Here is a 27,402-nt window from a genome sequence, read left to right on the forward strand (position 1 = left end):
TGAGAAAGTGATTGTACCAACTATGATTGAATGGATCAGAGCTGTGGAGAATGGAAGTGACGGAGAGACAGAAATTGAATGTGTTTGAGATGAAGTGTCTGAGGAGTATGGCATGTGTATCTTGATTGGATAGGGTTAAGAACGAAGTAGTGAGGGTGAGAACGGATGTGAGAATTGAATTAGCTGCTAGATTGGATATGAATGTGTAGAGGTGGTTTGGCCATATAGAGAGGGTGGAAAATTTCTATCTGCTGAAGAAGGTGATAGAAGCAAGAGTTGATGGGTGAAGTGTAAGAGGAAGGCCAAGTTGTGGATGGATGGATGGAGTGAAGAAAGCCTTAGGTGGCAGTAGGATAGATTTGAGAGAATCAAAAGTGCTTGTTAGGAATAGGAATGAATGGCGAGCGATTGTGATGCTTATTGATAGGCCCGGTTGCTACCTCGGATCACCTTGGTGACCGGTGAGGTAGCGGCAGTAGGGGATTCAGCATATGAAGCTTAAGCTTCATTTGTGATGGATAACTGGGGGAGCGTGGGCTGTGGTACCCTTGCAGTGCCTATTCTACCTGCCATGGTAGGTAGAATAGGATCATTGCTATTAATAATAATGATATTACTATTAGTAATAGCAATAATGATAATAACAATTGTAATAAAAAACGTTTGAAAGTAACACTCACGCCAGTTTATGTATATATATATATATATATATATATATATATATATATATATATATATATACTGTATATATATATATATACAGTATATATATATATATATATATATATATATATATATATATATATATATATACAGTATATATATATATATATATATATATATATATAATATACATATATATATATATACTGTATATATATATATATATATATATATATATATATATATATATGGTACTAAGGCATGTTACTCTACGTATATTATGAATAGACAATGTTATGATGGCGTTCAGAAATCGAAAATAGTTTCTTCGGACCGGACAAGCTATCTGGAGGAAGAGTTTGTCCAGAGAGAAACTATGTTCGATTTTTGAATGCCACCATGACATTGTCTATTTATTATATATATATATATATATATATATATATATATATATATGTATGTATGTGTGAGTATGTATATATATATATATATATATATATATATATATATAAATATGTATATATATATATAATATATATAAAATCATAATTATATATGTATATATATATGTATGTATATATATATATATATATATATATATATATATATATATATATATATATATATATATATATATATATATATGTATATATATGGATGGACTCTTTTTATCCAATAACAGCCTCGATTTCAGAAGAAGGAAAGTTATTAAACCACTAGAATAATGGTGGCCCTTTAAAAAAAAAAAAAAAAAAGTTTACTGTATATCCCTCAAAATATGCTTCCATACCTACTCTCAAAATCACATTTCTCCATTCTAGTCTAGCTTGCAACTTTGATTTGGTTCGTGTAGACAATTTAAATTTATTAAAGCATTTCAATAAATATAGTTGCGAATAAAACTAATTTTATTAAATGGCGAGTATTGACCAAAGAAAATGTCTGAGAGAGCCGGTTGCCCCAGATTTGTTCGAATCCCTGGGAACTACGCTGGCTTGGACTTAATCACACTTTGTCGATTTGTCTTAATTATTAAAGAGACTGACTCCGAACAAGACTAACTTTTAGATTAGTTGACTTTCCACTTTTAATGATCATTTTCTCGACTGAGAAGAAGTATTTTGAGAAAAGTAAAGGGAAATGAAGTCTTTTCAGTTTGATACAGATCACTGCGGTGGAAATACGGAGTTATACTGAAATAGAAGATAGTATTTTGTTTCCTTATTCAATATCATATTTTAGATTTATTATTATTATTATTATTATTATTATTATTATTATTATTATTACTTCTACTACTACTAGCTAAGTTATAACTCTAGTTGGAAAAGCAAGATGCTATAAGCCCGACGGCTTCAACAAGGAAAAATAGCGCATTGAGGAAAGGAAAAAAGGAAATAAATAAACGATATAAGAAGTAATAAACAACTAAAATGAAATGTTTCATAATCTATAAAAGGATTTATGTCATCCTTTTCAACATAAAAACGTTTGCTGCAAGTTTGAACTTTTGAAGTTCTACTGATTCAGCTACCCGATTAGGAAGATCATTCTACAACTTGGTCACAGCTAGAATAAAACTTCTAGAGTACTGTGTAGTATTGAGCCTCATGATGGAGAAGGCCTGAGTATATATAGTATATGAATTCTATCTTAAAAGCTTGAATAATTAGGTTTGTGGTCGCCTATTGGAAATGTCCGTCTCTCAATCTGTTGAACGGGAGTTCAAGCTCCTCTGAAACTAGATAGTTTCTTGTAGTGTCTGCAACCTCGCCATCCTTGTGAGCCTATAGGTCTACCTGCTAAGCCATCAGCAGCCATTGCCTGTCCCTCCCTGGTCCAAGCTTGGATGGAGAGGGGGCTTGGTCTCTTATCTTATGGATATATGATGGGTCTATGGAAAATTATCCTGCCTCTTGCGTGTGCCAGTCATGAGCAACCTTTAAACCTTTAAATAGCGCTAAACAACACTTTTGAAATATATTTTTGCACGACAAGGCACTAGCAGAGTTGGAAGACCCAAGCCTACGTGGCTGAGGACTATGAAGCGTGAAGTAGGAGTTGATGAATGGATTAGTATTGAATTAAAAGCTCAAGATAGAGACGACTGGTGAAATCTAAACGAGGCCCTTTGCGTCAATAGGCGTAGGATAAGATAGTGATGATGATGATGATGATGATGAAATATATTTAATTAGAGCAAGCAGCCTATGACGTCTGGAAGAAAAAAAAATTCTCGCAAGCTTCAATAATAGTATTTCTAAATTCTTTTTGTTATCAATGTCTTTTCCACTTCTTCTTCTTCTTCTTCTTCTTCTTCTTCTTCTTCTTCTTCTTCTTCCTCGTGGATTATCGAAGGGATAGTTGTTGCCAAAGTCAGGTAAGACGCTTCTCTAGTTTAATTTAAAAGTTAGGACACTTACCAACTACCGAGATTTTTCAGGCAAGCACGAATGCGAACGGAACTACAAGCAGGCTTTTGCCGGGAAAAAAAGTTATCTCTGCTTTCAGTAGTTAACTTTTGTGGTATCCTCCCTTATCTCTCTCTCTCTCTCTCTCTCTCTCTCTCTCTCTCTCTCTCTCTCTCTCTCTCTCTCTACTGCTTTTCTGTACAGCTTGTCACATAGGTTTCTGTTCATATGTGCTTTAATTATTATTATTTTTATTATTATTATTATTATTATTACTCGCTAAGCTACAACCCTAGTTGGAAAAGCAAGATGCTATAAGCCCAAGTGCTCCAACAGGGAAAATAGCCCAGCGAGGAAAGGAAATTAGGAAAAACTACAAGAAGTTCAAGAACAATAACAACATTGAAATAGATGTTCCATATGTAAACTATAAAAACTTGAAAATAACAAGAGGAATAGAAACCAGACAGAACAGCTGCCCGAGTGTACCCTCAAGCAAGAGAACTCTAACCCAAGACATGTATGCTATGTATATAATTGTCATGCATTATATATATGCTTTATATTATGCATGTAAATTGAAGTATCATTAAAGATGTATATTATTCTGAAGAAAGCTTTTCATATTTTTATGATTTTAACTATGGCTCCCATTTGAAATAAGACTTGCTACTTGAAACTATAGTCAATTTCTTTTAGCGATGCAGATTTGCACCAACTCGCAGCGGTGCCCTTTTAGCTCGGAAAAGTTTCCTGATCGGTGATTGGTTGAGCGAGATAATTCTAACCAATCAGCGACCAGGAAACTTTTCCGAGCTAAAAGGGTACCGCTGCGAGTCGGTGCAAATCTGCCTCACTAAAAAAAAAATTGACTATAATACAAAATATTTCGCCTTCTGGCTTTCAACAACTCGAGAAAATAATTGAGACAATCCATAAGATGAACATTAATTCTCAAAGGTCATACGTCCGCCAGTGGAACACGTGTATCCCTTAAGGAAGGTATTGTTTACAACTTTTTCCATAAATAGAGCAATCCTAGCTCAAAACAACACATAATATCGTAGCAAGTAAGAAATATATTTCCAGATAAGAAACATGGATGCAATCTCTCCGTAGGCGACTCGACCAACTATTTTTCTAATTACTTTTTCTTATATTAAATATTTATCTTCCAAAATAATGTTATATTCATGTTCTCTTTTATATTTTTATTAGTTTTACGAGTTATCCCTTTGAAGCAATTTTACCAGATATTTTTTTATTGAATTAAAAGCTCAAGATAGAGACGACTAGCGGAATCTAACCGAGGTCCTTTACGTTAAGAGGATTGTATTTTATAATACATAAAGTAATTTTTCTCACCATTTAACAGAGTTATCTTACTCTCTGAGATTGAAATTATTTTTGCTATGAAAAGAGAAATCTATCGGTTGCAATTGTCTATCTTCCTTTATTATTATTATTATTATTATTACTTGCTAAGCTAGAACCCTAGTTGGAAAAGCAGGATGCTATAAGCCCAGAGGCTCTAACAGGGAAAATAGCTTAGTGAGGGAAGGAAACAAAGAAAAATAGAATATTTTAAGAAGAGTAACATTAGAATAAATATCTCCTTTATAAATTATAAAAACTTTAACAAAACAAGAAGAGAAATTAGATAGAATAGCGTGCCCGAGTGTACCCTCAAGCAAGAGAACTCTAACCCAAGACAGTGGAAGACCATGGTTCAGAGGTTATGGCACTACCCAAGACTAGAGAACAATGGTTTGATTTTGGAGTGTCCTTCTCCTAGAAGAGCTGCTGACCATAGCTAAAGAGTCTCTTCTACCCTTACCAAGAGGAAAGTAGTGATTGAACAATTACAGTGCAGTAACCCCGTGGGCGAAGAAGAATTGTTAGTTGATCTCAGTGTTGTCAGGTGTATGAGGACAGAGGAGAATAAGAATAAGTAAAGAATAGACCAGACTACTCGCTGTGTGTATGTGTAGGCAAGGGGAAAAGTGAACCGTAACCAGAGAGAGAGGGATCCACTTAGTACTGTCTGGCCAGTCAAAAGACCCCATAACTCTCTAGCGGTAGTATCTCAACAGGTGGCTGGTGCCGTGGCCAACCTACTACCTAATTCTACAATTGAAAGAAAGGGTAGAGCATAAATAAGAATAATTTGATAAATACAGTAATTCTACAATTTAAACAAAAAGCGCAGAACAAAGAAATATATATATATATATATATATATATATATATATATATATATATATATATATATATATTATATATATATATATATATGTATATATATATATATATATATATATATATATATTATATATCTATATATGTATATATATATATATATATATATATATATATATATATATATATATATATATATATATATACGTTATGCTATATGCAAATCACCAACACTACTACCACTACCTAGCTCTTCATGTCACGCCGTCCTTCATGTCATAAATAACGATTTTCTCGTCACCATTCTTGTCATGTCTTTCGCTCATGTCATAATTCTCATGACGCAAAACATGTCGTCGGTAGACAGTGCTTCTGTTTAAGACAGGAATAAAACGCACCGATCGTGTAATAGTATAATTCGGCGCAGTAGTTATGTCCGCGTAATAGCGAATAACCTTTTCAAATATACAGTATATATATATATATATATATATATATATATATATATATATATATATATATATATATATATATATATACATATATATATATATATGTATACATATATATATATGTATATATATATATATATATATTTCTATGTACTTGAATTTTGGAATAATTTAATCTAGGGTTATAGTATAATTTTAATTCAATGTTATTTGATACATAAGTATTATAAATTTCACTCCAATAATGCAGTGTTCCATAAAGTGTTTGAAAAACAATTGCAAAAATTATAAATAGAAAAATTTCGTTATACGTGAAACTATTAAAAAAAAAACGTTATGAAAAAGATAGTTTTTTATAATTTTCTTACTCGGAGCAGTTTCTTTTAGTTTACATTTTTCTTATATATTATTTATAATTTAAACCTCAAATTACGAATCTTATTGTTTTTGCATTCCTCTAACATAGACGACTCATAAAAATTAAATTTTAGGACTCGTTTCGGGTTAACAACAAATAATATATATTAGAAAATCATGGCATAGCTTACGGCTGTTCCAAAAACTTCAAAATATTTTTGACAATTATAGATAGAGTTGAATCATTTTAAATTTTCTTACTCTATTTCAATCAAATTTCATTTGACGTTGTACTGTGTACACAGATAATTGTTAGTTGGATGGTAAATATTATTTGTAAGATAAAAATATCATTGATGTGGAAGGGAAAAAAAAATCTATAATTATGGGCATCTGGTAGTAACTCACACCGCATTTGAAACTTTTTTTTATCTCTTATTATGAAATACACATTTACAATCTGACAATTTATAACATATACAGGATACATCAAAGTATATTTACATAAAAAGAAAAATTAATTTTACATATAATGTATTTACATTTGAAACTAATACGTCCTCTGGAGTGTTTTTAGGTCGTACCTAGTGACCTCCTCCTCCCTCTCCTCCTCCTCCTCCTCCACCTCCTCCTCCTCCTCCTCCTCCTCCTCCTCCTCCTCCTCCACCTCCTCCTCCAAAGGAATCCCAAGAGACTCTTCACTTGGTGAATTTTCACCCCGAACTCACGTACTTCGACCAATTACCCACCTGGTTTCCGTTTTCTTCTAGCATTATCTGGGAGGAATCTTCAAGGGTCTTATAGGCAGTGTTAATTAAAAGTGAAACATGTTCCCATCAAATATGATAGTCTTTAGAATCTTATATGAACTACTATGAAGATAAATATGTTATTATTATTATTATTATTATTATTATTATTATTATTACGTGCTCAGCTACAATCCTAGTTGGGAAAGCAGGATGCTATAAAGCCCAAGGGCTCCAACAAGGAAAATAGCCCAGTGAGGAGGGAAATAAATAATCTACAAAAGAAGTAATCAACAATTAAAATGAAATAACTTTATTACAACAACAACATAAAAATAAATCTTTCATATATAAACTACAAATCTTTCAAGTAAAACAAGTGGAAGATATAATGATTAGAATAATGTGCCGAGTATACCCTTAAGCAAGAGAATTATAATTTTTAAAGTATATTTAACATATAAACATACAGTAATTATATTCGAAAGTTAATGTGTATCCCTAAGTATAATCCCAAATCAAACCATTGTTCTCTAGTCTTTGGTAGTGCCATAGCCTCTGTACCATGGCCTTCCACTGTCTTGGGTTACAGATCTCTTGCTTGAGGGTACACTCGGGCACGCTATTCTATCTAATTTCTCTCTTTCTTGTTTTGTTATAATTTTTATAGTTTGAATAGGAAATATTTATTTCAATATTATTGTTCTTAGAATATTGTATTTTTCCTGGTTTCCTTTCCTCACTGAGCTATTTTCCCTGTTGAAGCCACTGAGCTTCTATAGTCCATTTCTTATAGCGAGACATATTTGCACCGACTCGCAACGGTGCCCTTTTAGCTCAGAAATGTTTCCTGATCGCTGATTGGTTAGAATTATCTCGTCCAACCAATCAGCGATCAGGAAACTTTTCCGAGCTAAAAGGGCATCGCTGCGAGTCGGTGCAAATCTGCATCGCCAAAAGAAATGGACTATAGCATCCTGCTTTTCCAACTAGGGTAGTAGCTTAGATAATAATAATAATAATAATAATAATAATAATAATAATAATAATAATAATAATAATAATAATAGTACTCGAATGCAACCATTAATTTTGGCTGACATTTTTCCGGGCGAGGTGGATCCAATCTGACGGCATTATGCTACCTGCTATTTGACAGCTCGGTATTCTGAATGACCGGCCATGTATTCACGGCTGCCATGGATGACCTCCGATTATGCAAATTGCGTCAGTATACGCATGACGCATAATTTCTTTTGAAGGGAATTGGACCCGTCATGTATGCATTTGCAATACTGCAGTCACTTTCAAAGATACCTTCTTTTGATTTCTAAATAAATTGAATATTTAATTAATTTAGTACTTTATTTACACGATTTTAAAAAGAAACTCGAAATACTCATCTTATATTTTATAACTATTGTACTCAATCCGTCAAAATTGACGGGTATATATTTAGATAGATATGTACTCACAGATTCAATCCTTCCCGCCCCCTCCTCTTTGCCTAACTATAACACGCCAGTTTGGGCAATTTGTGGGATATTGTTGTTTTCTGAGTGGTTGTTCTTATGTGTGTGTGTGTATATATATATATATATATATATATATATATATATATATACATATATATATATATATATATATATATATATATATATACACCCACATATACACATTTTATATATATATATATATATATATATATATATATATATATATCTATATATATAGATATATATATATATATATATATATATAAATGTAGACATATATGTATATATTTTTGTGTATGTATATAATATATATATATATATATATATATATATATATATATATATATATATATATATATATATATATAACTTGGGCTCTGTATCTTATTACCTCAGTGAACATCACGAAGAACTTCTCAACCCTATCGCTCGAACAGCACTTCATGTACCTGCAACAGGGAACTGTTCCTGTTATTCAAAGAGCTGGAACGGCCGTATAGTATAGACAACTCTGAGATAGAGGACTAACTTTACATTCTATGGAGTCAATTCCAAACCCTGACGAAGTTGTTCGCAGTTCGCAGTTCGCAGTTGGTGACAATAGTTACACGAGCAATCGGTAAAGGAAATACCTCCAGAAGGACATGGTCACCTGATAGCGTGATATGTTTAACCTGTTAACTTTCATCTCTCATCATGACATTTTAAACCGTATATACAAATCCGTGTTATTTGATCGTGGCCCTAAAATAGACGAGATGAAAGTTAATATAAGATACTAGTGTACGCGACCCTTCAAAAATAATGGCTAAATATGCAGATAGACATCCACATGCACCTCCTCGCCTGGATATGACTACTCCCTCTTCCCTTACCCGAGGGACTGGGAGAGCTGAGCGTGACCAGATATATATATATATATATATATATATATATATATATATATATATATATATATATATATGTGTGTGTGTGTGTGTGTGTGTGTGTGTGTGTATTTGTTATGCAGGGGTAATGAGTAATGCACTTGGCAGATAAGAAATAGACGAATATTTTTTTTTTGCTTAGCTTTACCACTAAATGTTTACTCTTATGAACTTTCCTTATTTGTTCGTATTTAATCTTTAGATTTCGGCGTTTACATGAATTCACTTTAATTAACTAACAAACTAAACTATTTAGATATTTTCTTGTTGATAGATGACAATGTTCGGTTCATTTATTTTGGTTAGATACGCACGCGCACGCACGTGTGTGTATGTGTGCAATTGTGTGCGACTGAGTTTGTGTTCGAATGTGAAGAAAAATAAAGAGGATAGTTGATTCTTTGCAAAAAAAATGGAAAAAGCCTTGCAAATAATCGTGTTTATTACCCTAAACACAAGATCAAACCTCATTGAGCAGAGTGACTTCTCCTGAAATATAACTTTACAGGCTTTAAAGGCCGCAGCGCCTAAGCTCCCTCTCCACCCAAGAAAGGACCAAGGAGGGCCAGTCAATGGCTGCTAATGACTCAGCAGATAGACCTATGGGCTCCCCCAAACTGCCCACCCTTAGCTCACCAGGATGGTGAGGGACAGCGGCATGAGAAAATAACGAGTTTGAGTAGGACTCGAACCCCAGTCTGGCAATCATCAGACAAGAACGCTACCACCAAGCCACCACAAGCAAGCAAGAAACTAGAAAGAGAGCTGGGCAAATGGAAGATATCTTCTATTTCCCGCTTGGCAACCCTTGGCCTTCTTCAATACATGAAGATGAGACCTCGCTAGACACGATTGGCTGCAATATTTCACTGGATGTCACATGGTTTCCTATTCTTGAAAATATTTTCTCTGCAATTTCTGTTTAAGTCTCTCTCTCTCTCTCTCTCTCTCTCTCTCTCTCTCTCTCTCTCTCTCTCTCTCTCTCTCTCTCTCTCTCTGCTACAATCAGATGAAATATGTCAGTGCAAACATTTTTACGGTAAAGCTGTCATTGACATTCTATGTATTTTTTTTTTATTAAGTCAATAAAGTACAATATAATAATATGTCAGGATAGCTAACAATTCCTCTTGATTTAACTGGTACTGTTGGAGAACATGTCCACACTATAATCAGCACTGGCTTTAGGAGATCTAGCTGAGTCTTCAACGGCTTATTATTATTAGTATTATTATTATTGGCTAAGTTACAACCCTGTTTGGAAAAGCAGGATGCTATAAGCCCTAGGACTCTAACGGGTAAAATAGCCCCGTGAGGAAAGGAAATAAGGAAGCAATGAAAAGTGTGCCTGTAGTGAACCCTCAAACAAGAAAACTCTAACACAAGAATTTTATGTTATCTTGGTATTGTCAGGTGTATGAGGAAAGAGGATAATGTTTAAAGAATAGGCCACACTATTCGATGTATGTGCGGGCAAGGGAAAAATGACCCGCAACCAGAGAAGGATCCAATGTAGCACTGGCTGGCTAGTCAAAGGACCTTAGAACTCTCTAGCAGTAGTATCTCAAATGGTTACAAGCAACGTGATTAAAAGAGGATAGAAATAGAGCTAACTTTGGAGAATCAGAGTATAAAAAGCTATAACATCAAAGCAAAGCTATTTGTGCAATTAATGTGTCTTTTCAGAGAATCAGAGAATCAACTGAGTTCAGTAACCTTTTGGGATCTCGTTACAAAATCCACATTGGATTTTCCAGGTGTGACCTGGCTTGCCATCTGCCCATAGATCACTGTTGTTCTAATTATTGCATTTTACTTTGTTATTTGATAGTGTATACTTATCAAGAAGGATGTACATACTTCATAAGAAAGAAAAATGATAGAGAACCAGCTACCTTCTCTCTCTCTCTCTCTCTCTCTCTCTCTCTCTCTCTCTCTCTCTCTCTCTCTCTCTCTCTCTCTAGCGCAATTCAAGAAAGCTTATCTTATTATTCTGTTACTAAGCGCGTGATATACTTCACACCCTCTAGTGTTAATGGGAAAATTATAAATTATGTTATCAAAGGTGGAAACATTCCTCGACTAGAGATGGTACTAATTAGTGCATAAATTAAAAGGAAAATTATATCAACAGCAATTTGGGTTTGAGATCGCCAGCTACGTCTCTTCTTCTTCTTCTTCTCCTTAATATTATTATTAATAGGGAACTTCTTCTTCTTCTTCTTCTTCTTCTTCGTATTATTATTATTATTATTAATAGGGATCTTCTTCATCTTCTTCTTCTTCTTCTTCTTCTTCTTCTTCTTCTCCGTATAGAAGACCATTTAATTTACGATTCTGTACATAAAGCTGTATCCGAAAATCTTGAGTTAAGGGGAATATCATAGATTATCTTGTTAAAAGGATGACATAGGAAAAAAAAACACGCTTTTGACAGACATGTGAGATTCTAAATTCTTCGAGTTTCACCTGTGCTTGTTTGTGGCATGAGCTTTAAATATAGGTCAAAGTATTTATGAAGACGTTAAATTATGTCTTACAGAATATCTTTAGAGTGGCAGAAAGGCAAAACTGTTTTAAGGGGAAGAAATGGGGTTCTCCTTACAACTTTAGTCACAGATGGTGGTTTCAGAAATATTATTTTTTTTTATAATTAATTCTTATTTTCACTTAAACACTAAATTAAGAACGTAACGTCTCTGCCTGGTGTTTCCCAGTTGGGGGTTCGAGTCCCGCTCAGACTCGTTAGTGCCATTAGTGTCTGCAACCTTACCATCCTTGTGAGCTAAGGTTGGGCGATCTGGGGGAGCCTATAGGTCTATCTGCTGAGTCATCAGCAGCCACTGCCTGGCCCTCCCTGGTCCTAGCTTGGGTGGAGAGGAGGCTTGGGCGCTGATCATATAATATATGGTCAGTCTCTAGGGCATTGTCCCTTGCCTCTGCTATTCATGACCGACCTTTAAACCTTTAAACCTTTAAATGTTGTGGTGGCCGATGTGGTTACGTCTCTGACTAGTGATCGCCAGACTGGGGTTCGAGTCCCGCTCAAGCTCGTTGGTTCCTTTGGTCACTGCAACCTCACGATCCTTGTGAACTAAGGATGAGGGGAGGCGGTGTATGTGGGAGCCTATAGGTCTGTCTGCTGAGTCATCAGCAGCCATTGCCTGTCCCTCCTTGGTCATAGCTTGGTTGGAGAGGGAGCTTTGGTGCTAATCATATATATATATATATATATATATATATATATATATATATATGTGTGTGTGTGTGTGTGTGTGGTCGGTCTCTAAGGCATTGTCCTGCTTAATAGGGCAATGTCACTTTCCCTTGCCTCTGCCATTCATGAGCCGTCTTTAAGCACTTATATATCAAGAAAGGCAGATTCCAAAAGATTAACAAAATCTTGATTTCCCGATTAAGGTTGGTTTTATATAGTTATTTTTACTATTATTACTTGCTAAGCTACAACCCTAGTTGGATAAGCAGGATGCTATGAGCCCAGGGTCTCCAACAGGGAAAATAGCCCAGTGAGGAAAGGAAACAAGGAAAAAAAGTAAATATTTTAAGAACAGTAACATTTAAATCAATATCTCCTATATAAACTATACAAACTTTAACAAAACAAGAGGAAGAGAAATAAGATAGGATAGTGTGCCCGAGTGTAACCTCAAGCAACTCTAACCCAAGACAGTGGGAGACCATGGTACAGGAGCTATGGCACTACCCAAGACTATAGAACAATGGTTTGATTTTGGAGTGTCCTTCTCGTAGAAGAGCTGTTTACCATAGCTAAAGAGTCTCTTCTACCCTTACCAAGAGGAGGACCATGGTACAGAGGTTATGGCACTACCCAAGACTAGGGAACAATGGTTTGATTTCGAAGTGTTCTTTGAAGTGTTACTTGTGTGTAGAGCTTTGAGGAATAGGTTCTTGGGTTGCAGAGTTCTTTAAAAATTCCTGGAATTATCTTATGCTTCCCATGGTAGATGTTCCACTGGAAGTTAGGCACGAAAACAATACAATTACCATTAAGTGCCAGAAAACAAGATGAATCAATCATCCACATTAATTAATCTCACACTAATCTCACTAAACAGAGATTATCTATTCAAGGTTGGAGCAAATGTTTTTATGTTGACCAGGCTGACATGAGTCTTTTTATAGTTTATATATGACATATCTGTTTTTGACGTTGTTGATAGTTTATATAGGACATATATGTTTTGACGCTGTTACTGTTTTTAGAATGATATATTGTTAATTTATTCTCATCATTTATTTATTTCCTTATTTCCTTTCCTCACTGGGCTATTTTTCCCTGTTGGAGACCTTGGGCTTATAGCATCTTGCTTTTCCAAATTCTCATCATTTATTTATATCCTTATTTCCTTTCCTCACTGGGCTATTTTTCCCTGTTGGAGACCTTGGGCTTATAGCATCTTGCTTTTCCAATTAGAGTTGTAGCTTGACTAGTAATAATAATAATAACTTGGAGAAATCCTATTTAAAAAAAGGGAGGGAATTTGCAACAACTGATTTTAAGGTAGCTTCACTGTTTCAGGTTGTGCTCCCAAACTGAAAGACATTGGTTAGGCAGAAAATCTCTCTCTCTCTAACATTAAATTTCAGTATAAAGACATTGAAGTTATATCTATTTAGCTAATTTCTATTTTCAATCAAAGAATAGAGGAATTCACCCATTAAGAATCTCTCTCTCTCTTCTCTCTCTCTCTCTCTCTCTCTCTCTCTCTCTCTCTCTCTTTAGACATCAAATTTGAGTATAAGGACATGGAAATTATATTAATTTAGCTAATTCTTTTTTTTCAATAAGGGAATACAGGAAGTTCACCAATTAAGAATCTCTCTCTCTCTCTCTCTCTCTCTCTCTCTTCTCTCTCTCTCTCTCTCTCTCTCTCTCTCTCTCTCATTCTTGGGGCAGTAAATTAGGCTATAAGGATTCTGTTAATTTCGGCATTCTTTTTCTTTCGCATTTCGAAACGGCGCAGCGCAGACTCGAAGTTATGCCGGGATTGGCACCGCATTGCAGTGTCTTGCGCTATTTGCATCATATGCATGGCCAGCCAATTTGGTCTTCACAACTTCTCCAGTGGAAGTATCGGAAAGTCTTGGGATTTTATTAACTGTCTCTTGTATTATTGGCTGCGTTAGTTTCAAGGCATTTGCACTACAAATAAGCCGAAGTATAAATAAGAGTTTATACGATCCAAAACAATATAATCTTTTGTTTTATAAAGCTACACCAGTCAAAAATATGAGAGAGAGAGAGAGAGAGAGAGAGAGAGAGAGATCGAGAGAGAGAGAGAGAGAGAGAGAGAGAGAGAGAAAGAATTAAATTAATTTAATTTAACGGAAACAAGTGGAGACAGATTTATGTAAGGGGAAATGGGAAATTTCAAAACTTTGCTTCTAAAATCTTTTACTCGACATTGAAAACATTGGTTCCTTTTAACTTGATTTCATTATGAAATTGTCTTGTTTTAGAGTTCTCTTGCTTGAGGGTACACCAGGCACACTATTCTATCTTGTTTCTGTATTCCCTTTCCTCACTGGGCTATTTTCCCGGTTGGAGTCCTGGGGCTTATAACATCCTGCTTTTCCATGTATGGTTGTAGCTTAGCTAATAATAATAATAATAATTAATAATAATAATCGTAAAAACATTTAAAAGAATTACCTGCTGACATGAAGGAACATTAGTTCCTTTATGGCTAAGACCATGATAAGTACTTTCGCTGGTATTCTGATACAAAGAATCGAAGTAAAACAACACAGTAAAATCCTTTATAAATATCTTTGATGAATATTGATACCATTTTTCTTTATATTCTACAAGATATATTCATTTTGCCGAGTAGTATGAATTTAGATAAGAATTCAAACGCTCCAATTTGCCGACTGGACTGGGTTCATATCATCTTGAATCCATTGGTAACAAACAATAAAAACAAGAAAGATATATGAACATGAATGAGGACAAACAAACAGTTGATATAAAACACAAGCTTTTAATATAAATCTCTCTCTCTCTCTCTCTCTCTCTCTCTCTCTCTCTCTCTCTCTCTCACACACCTCACACACACACACAAGAAAGATATATGAACATGAATGAGGACAAACAAACAGTTGATATAAAACACAAGCTTTTAATATAAATCTCTCTCTCTCTCTCTCTCTCTCTCTCTCTCTCTCTCTCTCTCTCTCTCTCTCTCTCTCTCTCTCACACAAGAAAGAGATATGAGCAGGAATGAGGACGAACAACAGTTGATATAAAACACAAGCATTTAGTATGAATCTCTCTCTCTCTCTCTCTCTCACACACACACACACACACACACACACACAAGAAAGATATATGAACATGAATGAGGACGAACAAACAGTTGAAATAAAACACAAGCTTTTAATATAAATTTTCTCTCTCTCTCTCTCTCTCTCTCTCTCTCTCTCTCTCTCTCTCTCTCTCTCTCTCACAAGAAAGATATATGAACATGAATGAGGACGAACAAACAGTTGATATAAATCTCTCTCTCTCTCTCTCTCTCTCTCTCTCTCTCTCTCTCTCTCTCTCTCTCTCACACACACACACACACACACACACACACACGAAAGATATATGAACATGAATGAGGACGAATAAACAGTTGATATAAAACACAAGCTTTTAATATAAATCTCTCTCTCTCTCTCTCTCTCTCTCTCTCTCTCTCTCTCTCTCTCTCTCTCTCTCCGAATGAATATTCGAATCGTTTTTTCCATGAAAGAAGCGATTAGTGATTACACTTTTGCGATCCTATAAATATCATGATTAACGCGGATAACAAAAGGCTATCGAGTGCAATATAGCTACAAGTTTTCGTGAATAGTCAGTGATTAGTTTGAGGTCGGAGAAGTGGGATAAAACGTCGGCATAGAATAGTTATCTTGTGAATTACTAAAAATCTAATCAAGATGGCTATGTACAACACGGGCAAGGCTTGGAGAGACATCGCTGGACTCAGCAAAAATAAATTCCATGAGTTGGCGAAACAGGAGCTCGACCGTCTGATAACAGAGGTCACTAGTAACGTCAACCAATGTGACGGAAAAATATTCGCAGACATATTGAAACAATATGATCCAATAAACTGGAGCAAATCTGCGGAAAACATCAACAAAATAATTGAAGAAATTCCAAAGAAAATCCAAGTGATAAAGAGACTTATAAAGAAAGTCTACATCAATCAACACATTCCATCAAAGAACAATAAGAAGTCCAATATGGTGAATATGCTGATTGATGCAATGGGAAAAAGAATGCCAAAATGGTGTAATACATGTAAGATATGGTATTCCATTAATAATCCTCAACAATTGATTAGAAAATGTGATGCCTGTCATGTCCCAACACATCCCACATGTGCTGAAATACAGCAAAAAATAAAAAATAAAGACACAAAGGTATTCTGCTCAACATGCTTAGTCTGGATAGAAAATATAATTAAGTCGAGACTAAATCTGCAAATAGTTGAAGATAAAGAAGAGGAAGAAGAAGAAACAGAAGAAGAAGAAGAAGAAAAAGAAGAAGAAGAGAACAATGAACAGGATATGTGTAAGGATGCAGAAGAAATCATTGATATAACCTATGATGCCATCCAACAACATACTTATGAAGAAATAAATTACCAGATGGAAACAAATAATAGACCCAAGAGACTCTACCCGGACCTACATAATTTTAGGGAAGAGCAAGAACAAGAAAAAATAGAAAAGAAGGATATAGTCTGCAATATGCTGAAAAGAGGGAATTGCAGATTTGGCGAAAGATGCTACTACAAGCATCCAAAGATATGCCATAATTATGAAATATATGGTAAATGTGCGTATTTAGACGGATATGGAGACGAATGCAGAGATCTCCATCCAAAAATATGCAAAAACCTAAAAGAAGGAAAAGGATGCATTTACAACAAAAAATGTAGATATATGCATCCTGCAACCATGAATGAAAGTAAGAAAACTCAGCAAACTGAAAAGAAAAATGAAAGCAAAAAAGAAACAAAAAAAGAAACAAAAAAGCAGGCCGTGTATAAACCGCGCTTTGAACCAAGAGCCCCAAGATATGAGGGCTTTCAACCCAAACCTGCACATTTAGAGCCCAACTACAAAGAATGCATCTATAATGCCAGGGGCTGGTGCAGATATGGGGACAGTTGCAGGTATACACACACAAATAAATATGAAGGCGAAAGAGCAAATATAATAGAAAAGTTGGATTTTTTAATGGCAGAATTCCGGGAAATGAAGAAAAGAACATCATATCAGAACAGGAAGGAAGCATGGGAGAATCCATATTATTACCAATATTAAATAATGGGGATGAAACACAAACCATAATAGTAATGAATGCACAGGGTTTAGTCACGAGTAACTCCAAAAGGAAAATAGAGTTCTTAGAAGAACTAACCCAAATTGAAAAAATAGATATATTAAATATAAGTGAAACATGGTATTCCCAAGAGACTGGCAGTGATGACCAGATAAAGGGTTTCCAAACTTATAGATCAGACAGAAAAAATAGGAATCAAGGGGGAACCGCAATATATGGAAGAGACATAAATCAAGGAAAAGTATGTGAAAAATACAGCAACACAGAATGTGAATTGATTGCGGTAGAATTTGAATTTGAAAAACTAATGAATATTGTAGTTTACAGACCCCCAAACACTAAGGAGTTTGACATAATAATAGAAAAAATAGATGATATATGTAGAAACCATAAAGACTGGAATATACTCCTATCCGGAGATTTTAACTTTCCTTTCGTGGATTGGAAAGAACGGATAGAAGAAAGTGGTTGTATGTATACATATAAAAAAGATAGTAATAGTAGCGCAGAAGATAAGAGGCAATTTGAAAAGCTTCAAGATATGCTATTAGAACATAATATGCAACAAATAAACCACATTCCAACAAGAAAGGAAAATGTCCTAGATCTAGTATTTGTGAATGAGGTGAATTATGTTAAAGAAATAATAGTGTATAACACGGGAATTTCAGACCACAATGTCATAGAATTGATAGTTCATTCCAAAGCAAGTGATCACAGAATTAATAAAAGCACAAAACTTTGGGAAGGATATGGAAAATATAACTTTTACAGTAAGAATATAAAATGGTCAGAAATAAATGAAGAACTGAATAAAGAATGGAAAAATGTATTTATAAGTGATAATATACAGGTAAATACGGATATACTGTACAAAATACTGGAGAAAATTGTTGAAAAATATGTACCGAAAAAAAACAATAAACAAAAGACGTGCATACCAAGAGACAGAAGGATCTTATTTCAGAAAATTAAAAAGTGGAAGAAAAATCTTGCAAAAGAAAAAAATGTGTGGAAAATGAGGGAAATAAAATGTAAGATAGAAAATGCAGAACAAAAGATTATACAGTCGAAAGAAAATGAAAAAAGGGACTTAGAAGAAAGGACACTTCAAAATATAAAAAGAAACCCCAAAGTACTTTACTCCTATGCAAAAAAGATGAATAAAAGGAGAATAGAAATAGGCCCTCTAAGAATTGAAGGACGGCTAACGAATGAAAAAAAGGAAATATGCAACATATTAGCAGAAAAATATGAGAGTGAGTTCACGCCAAGAATTGCGAATGAGAATAATGAAACAGAAATGAGAGAAGAAAATGTTGAATATCTAACGGATATAGATATTAATGAAGCAGATATTGTCACGGCTATAAACGAAATTAAAAATGGATCGGCAGCCGGACCAGATGGAGTTCCAGCGATTTTGTTAAAAAAAACTGCAAACACTATCGCGAAGCCACTTGCAATACTGCTAAGACAGAGTATAGATATGAGCGAGATATATGTTAAACATAAATTAGCTTATATACACCCCTATCTTCAAAAGTGGATCAAGACTAGAGGCAAGCAATTATAGACCTGTTAGTCTAACATCACATATTATGAAAGTGTATGAGAGGGTAATAAAAAAGAAAATAATGAACCATTTGGTCAAAAATAATTTGTTTAATATGGGTCAACACGGTTTCGTACCTGGAAAAAGTACACAGACCCAACTGATAGCTCACTATGAAAACATATACAATAATATGATAAATGAAAAAGACACAGATGTGATCTATCTAGATTTTGCAAAAGCCTTTGACAAGGTAGACCATAACATATTGGAGAAAAAAATGAGAAAGCATAATATTGTGGAAAGATAGGAAAATGGGTAAAAGAATTCCTGCAAAACAGAAAACAGATAGTGGTTGCAAATGACGAGAAATCAGATGAAGCCCAGGTAATATCTGGTGTGCCCCAAGGTACGGTATTAGCTGCACTGCTATTGTTATTATGATCTCAGACATAGACTGTGATGTTGAAAACTCCGTAGTGAGAAGTTTCGCCGATGACACAAGAATAAGTAGAGAAATTACTTGTGATGAAGATAGGAACTCACTACAAAGAGATCTAAACAAAATATATGAATGGGCGGAGATAAATAGGATGGTATTTAACTCCGATAAATTCGAATCAATAAATTATGGAAACAGAGAAGGAATGGTGTATGCATACAAGGGACCTAATAATGAGACAATCACAAACAAGGAAGCAATTAAAGACCTTGGTGTAATTTTAAATAGGAATATGTTATGCAACGACCAAATAGCAACACTGTTGGCTAAATGTAAAGCAAAAATGGAATGTTATTCAGACACTTTAAAACAAGAAAAGCTGAACACATGATTATGCTTTACAAAACTTATGTGCGTAGTACACTCGAGTACTGCAATGTGATATGGTACCCACACTACCAAAAGGATATTGCGCAAATAGAGAGTGTACAAAGGTCCTATACTGCTAGAATAGAGGAAGTTAAGGACCTTGATTACTGGGAAAGACTGCAATTTTTAAAACTATACAGTCTAGAAAGGAGAAGAGAACGCTACATGATAATACAAGCATGGAAGCAAATAGAAGGAATTGCTGAAAACATCATGGAGCTTAAAGTATCAGAAAGAGCAAGCCGAGGTAGATTAATAGTGCCAAAAAGCATTCCAGGTAAACTGAGAAAGGCGCACAGGACATTAATCCACTACGCACCAGCATCGATAATGCAGCGACTATTTAATGTGCTGCCAGCTCATCTAAGAAACATATCAGGAGTGAGCGTAGATGCATTTAAAAATCAGCTCGATAAATACCTAAGATGCATCCCAGACCATCCAAGACTGGAAGATGCAAAATACACCGGAAGATGTATTAGCAACTCTCTGGTGGATATACGAGGTGCCTCACACTGAGGGACCTGGGGGAACCCAAACAAAAAATAAGGCAATAAGGTAAGGTAAGGCCCAGCGCTCCTCTCTCTCTCTCTCTCTCTCTCTCTCTCTCTCTCTCCCCTCTCTCTCTCTCTCTCTCTCTCTCCTCTCTCTCTCTCTCTCTCTTAAGCGAGCCATTACTCCTGTGAATTCTACTCCTGAAATATTTCTAAAAAAAAACAAAGAAAATAAGATGCAAGGTCGGCAAGATTCAGGTCCCTGTCTCCCCAACGTCCCTAGAGGAATTTCAAGATTATGCATAGATGCAAACCGACAGTTTGTGAAAGGAAATAATGAAAGAATTTTATTATTATTATTATTATTATTATTATTATTATTATTATTATTATTATTATCATTGTTATTGTTCTTGTTCTTGTTATTATTACTGTTTTTTATTATTAATATTATTATTATTATTATTATTATTATTATTATTATTATTATTATTATTACTATTGTTGTTATTATTATTATTATTATTATTATTATTATTATTTTTATTATTATTATCATTATTATTGTTTAGTATTATTATTATAATTATTATTATTATTATTATTATTATTATTATTATTATTATTGTAGTTGTTATTATTATTATTATTATTATTATTGTTGTTTTTATTATTATTATTATTATTATTATTATTATTATTATTATTACTAGCTAAGCTACAACCCTAGTTGGAACAGCAGGATGTTATAATCCCAAGGTCTCCAACAGGGAAAAATACTTCAATGAGGAAAGGAAATATAGGAAATCAGTAAAATACAAGATAATTAATGAACAATTAAAATAAGATATTTTAAGAACAATAACATTAAAATAAATACAAGTTAAAACTTCTTATAGTTATATATGACCTAAATAACTTGCCGGGTCGCCTTCACCTCACAGACAGCTGTTTCGATCCATAAATATTCAAGCTGCTAATAACCTTCCCCTCTGCTCTCTCTCTCTCTCTCTCTCTCTCTCTCTCTCTCTCTCTCTCTCTCTCTCTCTCTCTCTCCTTCTTTCATCTTTTATCTTAAGATTCTTTCTCTAAGACTGTTGGGGCTGCCGCAAATGACGATATCCCCGAGGGGGGAGGGGGGACTTGAATAGTTGCCTTTGTAATAGGCCATGGAAGATAGTCTCTTTTAAAGAGGATATTCAGGAAGGTAGGTAGCCTATCCCTCTCACTCACTGTACTAGAGAGAGTGCTGCTCTGGAGGTGGGGGTCGGGGGGGGGGGGGGACTGAGGTAGAAGGGGGAGGGATGAAGAGGAGGAGGAGGAGGTTTTTGAGAGGAAAGCGAGGGTTCCTAAGGAGGGCGAGGATGGAAGACAAAAAGGAAAAGATGAAAGTTTGTGTATTTTATCCGTATTTATAGATTGTGGGAAGGGAAGCTCGCCCACCTCCCAAAAGCAAATGGAGTCTCGCTAAAGGAGACATAAACGAAGGTATGAGACAATTTCAGTGTCTCAACGAGACATGAAGATGTGGTATAAATCGATGATATCAAGACCACCAGCCTCGTCTTGGCTTTTCGCGACCTATACTCAATTTTTTATAACGAGGCGCATTTGCACTGACTTGCAGGGGTGCCCTTTTAGCTCGAAAAGTTTCCTAGCTGACCACCAGCTTCGGCTTACCTTTCACGACTTATACTCAATTTTTTATAACGAGGCGCATTTTCACTGACTTGCAGGGCTGCCCTTTTAGCTCGGAAAAGTTTCCTAGTAGACCACCAGCTTCGGCTTGCCTTTTCGCGACCTATACTCAATTTTTTATAACGAGGCGCATTTGCACTGACTTGCAGGGGGTGCCGTTTTAGCTCGGAAAAGTTTCCTAGTAGACCACCAGCTTCGGCTTGCCTTTTCACGACCTGTACTCAATTTTTATAACGAGGAGCATTTCCACTGACTTGCTGGGGTGCCCTTTTAGCTCGGAAAAGTTTCCTAGCTGACCACCAGCTTCGGCTTGCCTTTTCACGACTTATACTCAATTTTTTATAACGAGGCGCATTTTCACTGACTTGCAGGGCTGCCCTTTTAGATCGGAAAAGTTTCCTAGTAGACCACCAGCTTCGGCTTGCCTTTTCGCGACCTATACTCAATTTTTTATAACGAGGCGCATTTGCACTGACTTGCAGGGCTGCCCTTTTAGCTCGGAAAAGTTTCCTAGTAGACCACCAGCTTCGGCTTGCCTTTTCACGACCTGTACTCAATTTTTTATAACGAGGCGCATTTTCACTGACTTGCAGGGCTGCCCTTTTAGATCGGAAAAGTTTCCAAGTAGACCACCAGCTTCGGCTTGCCTTTTCGCGACCTATACTCAATTTTTTATAACGAGGCGCATTTGCACTGACTTGCAGGGCTGCCCTTTTAGCTCGGAAAAGTTTCCTAGTAGACCACCAGCTTCGGCTTGCCTTTTCAACGACCTGTACTCAATTTTTTATAACGAGGCGCATTTTCACTGACTTGCAGGGCTGCCCTTTTAGATCGGAAAAATTTCCTAGTAGACCACCAGCTTCGGCTTGCCTTTTCGCGACCTATACTCAATTTTTTATAACGAGGCGCATTTGCACTGACTTGCAGGGCTGCCCTTTTAGCTCGGAAAAGTTTCCTAGTAGACCACCAGCTTCGGCTTGCCTTTTCACGACCTGTACTCAATTTTTTATAACGAGGCGCATTTTCACTGACTTGCAGGGCTTGCCCTTTTAGATCGGAAAAGTTTCCAAGTAGACCACCAGCTTCGGCTTGCCTTTTCGCGACCTATACTCAATTTTTTATAACGAGGCGCATTTGCACTGACTTGCAGGGCTGCCCTTTTAGCTCGGAAAAGTTTCCTAGTAGACCACCAGCTTCGGCTTGCCTTTTCACGACCTGTACTCAATTTTTTATAACGAGGCGCATTTTCACTGACTTGCAGGGCTGCCCTTTTAGATCGGAAAAGTTTCCTAGTAGACCACCAGCTTCGGCTTGCCTTTTCACGACCTGTACTCAATTTTTTATAACGAGGCGCATTTTCACTGACTTGCAGGGCTGCCCTTTTAGATCGGAAAAATTTCCTAGTAGACCACCAGCTTCGGCTTGCCTTTTCGCAACCTATACGCAATTTTTTATAACGAGGCGCATTTGCACTGACTTGCTGGGGTGCCCTTTTAGCTCGGAAAAGTTTCCTAGCTGACCACCAGCTTCGGCTTACCTTTTCACGACTTATACTCAATTTTTTATAACGAGGCGCATTTTCACTGACTTGCAGGGCTGCCCTTTTAGCTCGGAAAAGTTTCCTAGTAGACCACCAGCTTCGGCTTGCCTTTTCGCAACCTATACGCAATTTTTTATAACGAGGCGCATTTTCACTGACTTGCAGGGCTGCCCTTTTAGATCGGAAAAGTTTCCTAGTAGACCACCAGCTTCGGCTTGCCTTTTCGCGACCTATACTCAATTTTTTATAACGAGGCGCATTTTCACTGACTTGCAGGGCTGCCCTTTTAGATCGAAAAGTTTCCTAGTAGACCACCAGCTTCGGCTTGCCTTTTCGCGACCTATACTCAATTTTTTATAACGAGGCGCATTTTCACTGACTTGCAGGGCTGCCCTTTTAGATCGGAAAAGTTTCCTAGTAGACCACCAGCTTCGGCTTGCCTTTTCACGACCTGTACTCAATTTTTTATAACGAGGCGCATTTTCACTGACTTGCAGGGCTGCCCTTTTAGATCGGAAAAATTTCCTAGTAGACCACCAGCTTCGGCTTGCCTTTTCGCAACCTATACGCAATTTTTTATAACGAGGCGCATTTGCACTGACTTGCAGGGGTGCCCTTTTAGCTCGGAAAAGTTTCCTAGCTGACCACCAGCTTCGGCTTACCTTTTCACGACTTATACTCAATTTTTTATAACGAGGCGCATTTTCACTGACTTGCAGGGCTGCCCTTTTAGCTCGGAAAAGTTTCCTAGTAGACCACCAGCTTCGGCTTGCCTTTTCGCGACCTATACTCAATTTTTTATAACGAGGCGCATTTGCACTGACTTGCAGGGGTGCCGTTTTAGCTCGGAAAAGTTTCCTAGTAGACCACCAGCTTCGGCTTGCCTTTTCACGACCTGTACTCAATTTTTTATAACGAGGAGCATTTCCACTGACTTGCTGGGGTGCCCTTTTAGCTCGAAAAGTTTCCTAGCTGACCACCAGCTTCGGCTTGACTTTTCACGACTTATACTCAATTTTTTATAACGAGGCGCATTTTCACTGACTTGCAGGGCTGCCCTTTTAGATCGGAAAAGTTTCCAAGTAGACCACCCAGCTTCGGCTTGCCTTTTCGCAACCTATACGCAATTTTTTATAACGAGGCGCATTTGCACTGACTTGCTGGGGGTGCCGTTTTAGATCGGAAAAGTTTCCAAGTAGACCACCAACTTCGGCTTGCCTTTTCACGACCTGTAATCAATTTTTTATAACGAGGAGCATTTCCACTGACTTGCTGGGGTGCCCTTTTAGCTCGGAAAAGTTTCCTAGCTGACCACCAGCTTCGGCTTGCCTTTTCACGACTTATACTCAATTTTTTATAACGAGCGCATTTTCACTGACTTGCAGGGCTGCCCTTTTAGATCGGAAAAGTTTCCTAGTAGACCACCAGCTTCGGCTTGCCTTTTCACGACCTGTACTCAATTTTTTATAACGAGGAGCATTTCCACTGACTTGCTGGGGTGCCCTTTTAGCTCGGAAAAGTTTCCTAGCTGACCACCAGCTTCGGCTTGCCTTTTCACGACTTATACTCAATTTTTATAACGAGGCGCATTTTCACTGACTTGCAGGGCTGCCCTTTTAGATCGGAAAAGTTTCCTAGTAGACCACCAGCTTCGGCTTGCCTTTTCACGACCTGTACTCAATTTTTTATAACGAGGCGCATTTTCACTGACTTGCAGGGCTGCCCTTTTAGATCGGAAAAGTTTCCAAGTAGACCACCAGCTTCGGCTTGCCTTTTCGCAACCTATACGCAATTTTTTATAACGAGGCGCATTCGCACTAACTCGCAGGGGTGCCCTTCTAGCTCGGAAAAGTTTTCTCGGAGCTGATTGGTGAGAATTATTTCGTCCAACCAATCAGCTATTAGGAAACTTTTTCCGAGCTAAAAGGGCACCCCTGCGAGTTAGTGCAAATGCGCCTCGTTATAAAAAATTAAGTATAGACATTACATTCAGAGAAATTTTTATATTCTATTCTTTATCAAAGAAGTATTGCAATATTTTATTACAATTACAGAAAATTACACTCCTGTTTTTAGAGATTCTGTATTTATAGAAGCATTGATGAGATAAATATTGTTATTATTATTATTACTATTATTATTATTATTATTATTATTATTATTATTATTATTATTATTATTACTTGCTAAGCTACAACCCTAGTTGGAAAAGCAGCATGCTATAAGCCCCAGGGATTTCAGCAGGGAAAATAGCCCAGAGGGGAAAGGAACCAAGGAAAAATCAAATATTTTAATGACTAATATCAAAATAATTATCTCCAATTTAAACTATAAAAACTTTAAAAAAAAAAAAACAAGAGGAAAAGAAATAAAGATAGAATGGTGTTTCCGAGTGTACCCTCAACCAAGGGTTAGGATAGATGTAAATGAAGGATGGCTGATTTTCGGATAGAGTATTTTCCATTGAAGGATAATTGATTTTAGGATATAAAATCATAATTCCTTAAGTAATTCATAAAAGTTAGAGTATCGTAAACGTGATTTGCGTAGACGAATTATTATGATCATAACAGTTTTCATATTAATTAATTGATTTTTAGACATCGATCACTGGGAAAGATTTTTTTTTTTTTTTGAAAGCTATGAAATAATAGGAAATTTTTTTTTTCTTTTTTTTGAAAGCTATGAAATAATGGGAAATTGTATTTTTTACTAAAAAATAAAATTGTTGAGTGAGATAGAAACACAATCTAAGAAGAAACCTTAAAAGAATGGAAGTTTCACAACACTTCTGCGGTCTTCATACAAACATTTTTTCATACTTTTCCATTTGCATGACGTCATTCATTATAACCTAATTAATAACTTTTTTCTCATATCTTTGCATCCTCATAACGAAATAAATACTCTTTCTTATATCAATTATCTTTTTAAAGAATATTCTTAAATATTCATATTTGATCAATTCTATATCTTGTTAATTTCTTATTGATTATTAGTAAGATTTGCATTGTCAAAGAATTCAGTAACTTGTTATTTGGAATAAACAGTAAGAATTTACATACCAAACTTGGCTCTTTAATATATTTACAGCCATACTCTATGGTCATATATACAAGTCGAATATGTTCGCCCATACACGTATTCATATATATATATATATATATATATATATATATATAAATAAATATATATATATATATATGTATATATATATAAAATATATATATATATATATATATATATATATATTTATATATATAAATATATATATAGCCATACTCTATGGTCATATATACAAGTCGAATATGTTCGCCCATACACGTATTCATATATATATATATATATATGAATGTAGATATTACATATTCGTACTATATATATATATATATATATATAAATGAATGTAGATATTACATATTCGTACTATATATATATATATATATATATATATATATAAATATATATATATTTATTTATATATATATATATATATGTATATTTTTAATATATATGTATATGTACGTATATATATATATATATATATATTTTATATATATATATATTATATATATATATATATATATATTTATATATATAAAATA

Source organism: Palaemon carinicauda, chromosome 24 (assembly GCF_036898095.1).
Source record: "Palaemon carinicauda isolate YSFRI2023 chromosome 24, ASM3689809v2, whole genome shotgun sequence".
NCBI lineage: Eukaryota > Metazoa > Arthropoda > Malacostraca > Decapoda > Palaemonidae > Palaemon > Palaemon carinicauda.